General features: G+C 44.3%; 2 protein-coding genes across 3 annotated transcripts in view; one reads left to right on the top strand and one right to left on the bottom strand.

Annotated features, from left to right (window-relative positions):
- LOC106815886 (transmembrane protein 45B-like) overlaps positions 1-1,197 on the bottom strand; it is a 3,768-nt gene extending 2,571 nt beyond the window's left edge. The window contains exon 1 of the mRNA XM_014820410.1: positions 1,019-1,197. The gene's annotated coding sequence lies outside the window, so the exon portion shown is untranslated. The remainder of the gene's footprint in view (positions 1-1,018) is intronic.
- Positions 1-4,543, top strand: part of LOC106815887 (two pore calcium channel protein 2-like) — a 32,588-nt gene that overhangs the window by 9,836 nt on the left and 18,209 nt on the right. The gene's annotated exons all lie outside the window — the stretch shown is intronic.

The raw sequence follows: 4,543 nt of genomic DNA, 5'->3' as shown, positions 1-4,543 counted from the left end.
ACACAAACACAAACACAAGCATACAAGACAAACACAAGCGCAAGCATAAGCACAAGCATGCACGGCTAGCATAAGCACAAGCATGCACGGCAAGCATAAGAATACATGACAAGCGCATACACGACAAGCATAACCATACACCACAAGCGCAACCATACACGAAAAGCACAGCATACATGGCAAGCATAAGTACAAACACAAGCAAACATACATGCCAAGCCTAAGCACAAACACAAGCACAGGCATGCATGACAAACATAAGCACAAACAATCACAAGCATATATGACGAGGACAAGTATACATGACAAACACAAACATACACGACAAACACCAGCGCACATGACAAGCACAAACACAAACACAAGCATACAAGACAAACACAAACACAAACACAAGCACAAGCATACACGACAAACACTAACACATGCAAAAGCAAAAGCATACACAACAAGCACAAGTACACACGACAAACACAAACACAAGCATACACGACACACAAACACAAGCATACACGACACACAAACACAAACACAAGCATACAAGACAAACACAAACACAAGCATACAAGACAAACACAAACACAAGCATACAAGACAAACACTAACACATGCAAAAGCAAAAGCATACACAACAAGCACAAGCACACACGACAAACACAAACACAAGCATACACGACACACAAACACAAGCATACACGACACACAAACACAAGCATACACGACAAACACAAACACAAGTACAATCATGCACGACAAACATAAACACAAGTACAAGCATACACGCCAAACACAAGTACAAGCATACACGCCAAACACAAGCATACACGCCAAATACAAGCATACACGCCAAACACAAGCATACACGACAAGCACTAACACAACCACACACATACACGACAAGCACAGCCTATATGACAAACACAAGCATACACAACAAGCACAAGCATACGCAATAAACACTAACACAAGCGCAAGCATACACGACAAACACAAGCACAAACACACACTCGATATTTACAGGTTCGTTCGTTCGCGTGTGTCCGTGTATCTGCCGCAGCCGTTGTGCAGGATGAAGAAATATAACCTCGAATGACGGAATCCTCTAGGAGCGCACGGCTATGCGGCTCGCTGCACAGCACTGTCGGCAATACGTCCGTACGGAACACCTATGGCGGCGGCGTAGATGCACGCGTTATCTCTTGCACCTCTACTTTGCACGGAGACGGCAGTCGGACTTCGCCCCGCCCGCCACCACTCCGCCTCCACGGCACGGATAACATGTATACTCGCGAAGATCTGCTTGTTTCCGTCTAACACCGCGACAGTAGGCTGGCTGTGTACGCACGAGAGCAGCAACTATGACGAGCATGGACGTGTACCAGTCCATGTGAAAACTGCTCGTTTAACCACAAAACAGTCGGGTGAAACCAATTTAGATGCATGATCAATAACGGTTGCGAGTATGCGAGAGTACATCACAGCCGCGAGCTATTGCGTACTCGCACACGTAAAGAACACGCGCGTCCCTCACATCCTCCTATAAAACCACGGCTACGGATTTCCCCTAACACGTCCAAGCGCTCTCCGCCTTGAGCCGTATACTAACGCGAGTGTTTATTGTTCGTCGTTGTAGATAACTGTAGATAACTCTGCATGGGCGTGAAGCCGACCCTCGCTCTCCCCGCCACCAGCAGTTATCTCCTGGAAGAGTGAGTACCAAATCAATAAAACAATATGTCCCGTAACGCGACTGATACTCATATATACGTATATATATATATATATCAGCGGTTAATAATGACAAATTGTCAATTGATAAATGACAAATGTAATATTGAGAAATTTGTCATTATTAACCCCTGATATATATATATATATATATATATATATATATATATATATATATATATATATACTGGTTGCTGGTGTAATATCGATCGCGTGGGAACAGTAACCGGTTCGTCTCTAAAGTTACTTTATGTAAATCGATCCGTCTGCTCTGGCTAGACCGCGGTGCCATATCGTGAGAGAGAGAGGTGGGCAGGGGCGAGGGAGAGGTAAGAGCGGGAGAAAGGGAGAGATGGGAAAGAGAAACGGAGACAGGCGGATGGAGAGAGGGGGAAGCGAGAGAGAGCGAGGGTGGTAGAGGGATAGGGATAGAGAGAGCGGGAGAATGGAGAGAGATGGAGGATAGAAACGGAGACATACGCAGTGAAAGAGGGGCGGGGAAAGCTAGAGAGAGCGAGGGTGGTAGAGAGCGAGAGGGAGAGAGAGATCAAGTGGGAGAAGTGGAGAGATGGGGACAGACGCAGTGAGAGAGAGAGGGAAAGCGAGAGAAGGGGGTGAGAGAGAGAGAGAGAGAGAGAGAGAGAGAGATAGTATTTGTCTTCAGTGGCGCTTCTTGCGTGTCGTGCGGCATACCGCTAGAGTCTCGCCACGTTAATTATTTATTCCCCCCCCCTCAGTCTATTGGTCGTGTTTCAACAGAAGGCGCGCTTTATTAAATAATTAATTGCTCGAGGATTTCATAATTAAAGCTGCAGGGAATTTCACATGACGGTCTGCGTGACGCCTGTCATGACAAGTATAAAAGCTGAAACGAATAACAACGTTTGTTATCATAAGTATTCTGTCAGTTATAGTAAAGTCCATGACGACTGCATGGAATATTTTAACATCCCCCCTTATTTGTCTACGTGAGTGGTCACTGGTGGACAAAGAGACATCGAGAGAATGGGAGAGGAAATGAAGGGATGGAGGGCGGAATGGAAAAAGTCAGAATAAGGAATATATTCTAGCGGATAAGCACATTGATTGTGCACTTTTGGTTAGAATTATGAATCTTTGCACACGCGTACTACACGAGGGCCTGAAGAATTTCTGATATAGTGCCCAGAATGAACAGCGCCATCTGGTGGCGCACAGCACCCCCTGTCGTGTTAACTGGTATTGCGTTATAACACTCTTAGGGTTTTGGCTATAATTTCAATAATACTCGTCCAATTTATTCAAGAAATAGCTCAAACGAGTTGTAGATATCTATATCTATTCTAGAGGCAATTTATGGAGTGTAGCTAAATAAGTGTGTCTTTAAGTTGTAATAAAATAAGGTTGATACAACGAAATGGGTAAACATAATAAAAACTGATCAATATGTCAAAATTCATCGTGCAGTCTTGTTAGCATAGTGTATTTGTCAACTAAATAATGAACATTTTGACATATAGCATGCTCATGCAGACTAGATAATTTTTAACAACAGTTATGCAAGTTTTCATTATTTTTAACCATTTCCTTGTTTCAACCTTATTTTATTACAACTTAAAGATAACCACACTCAATAAATTGTTTCTATAATATTAATATAGATATCTACGAATCTTTTGAGCTATTTCTTGAATAAATTTCTTGAATAATAATCTTGAAATTATAGCCAAAACCCAAAGAGTGGTGTAACAAAATACCCGTTAACCCGCCAGGGGCCGCTGTACGCCACCAGGTGGCGCTGTTCAATTGGCTCTATCAGAGCCGTATATGGATATCTGTATATACGGCTCTGGGCACTATATCAGAAAATCTTCAGTACCTATTGTACTGTATTATTATGCGTGTGCAAAGTTTCACAATTCTAACCGAAAGTGCACAATGTGCCCATTTTTATGTGCTTGTCCGCTGGACTAATAAGGAAAAAGAGAGAGCGTGTGTGCGTGCGCGCGTGTGTGTGTGCGTGCGTGTGTGTGCGTGTATGTTTTTGCTAGCGTGTGTGTGTGCGTGCACGCGTGTGTGCGTCCGCGCGTGTGCGTGTGTGTGTTTGCTAGCGTGTGTGCGTGCATGTGTGTGTGTGTTTGCTAGCGTGTGCTAGCGAGTGTGCGTGCGTGCGCCAGCGTGTGCGTGCGTGCACCAGTGTGTGCGTTCGTGCACCAGCGTGTGCGTGCGTACGCTAGCGTGTGTGTGTGCGTGCGCTCGCATGTGTGTGTACGCGCACGTGCGTTTTTATGTGCGCGCTCTAGCGTGTGTGTGTGTGTGCTTGCGCGCGCTCCCGTGTATGGGGCGCCAAGTGTCGCATGACTGATTTCGTTACGAAATCATTGATTTCGTAACGAAATCAAGTCTGCAAAGTCATTTCGTTACGAAATCAACTACTGCGAGTCATTTCGTTACGAAATCAGCTACTGCGATTGATTTCGTGACGAAATCAAGTCTACAAAGTCATTTCGTTACGAAATCAACTACTGCGAGTCATTTCGTTACGAAATCAGCTACTGCGAGTGATTTCGTGACGAAATCAGCTACTGCGAGTTATTTCGTTACGAAATCATTGATTTCGTAACGAAATCAAGTCTACAAAGTCATTTCGTTACGAAATCAACTACTGCGAGTCATTTCGTTACGAAATCAGCTACTGCGAATGATTTCGTCACGAAATCAGCTACTGCGAGTCATTTCGTTACGAAATCAGCTACTGTGAGTTATTTCGTTACGAAATCATTGATTTCGCAGTTTTACACTAGCTAATCCTACATGATGAGCGGCGCCAAGGCAG

The sequence above is a fragment of the Priapulus caudatus genome, unplaced genomic scaffold (assembly GCF_000485595.1).
Source record: "Priapulus caudatus unplaced genomic scaffold, Priapulus_caudatus-5.0.1 Scaffold1228, whole genome shotgun sequence".
In the NCBI taxonomy this organism is placed as follows: Eukaryota; Metazoa; Priapulida; class Priapulimorpha; order Priapulimorphida; family Priapulidae; genus Priapulus; species Priapulus caudatus.
This window is presented reverse-complemented; position numbering and strand designations above follow the sequence as displayed.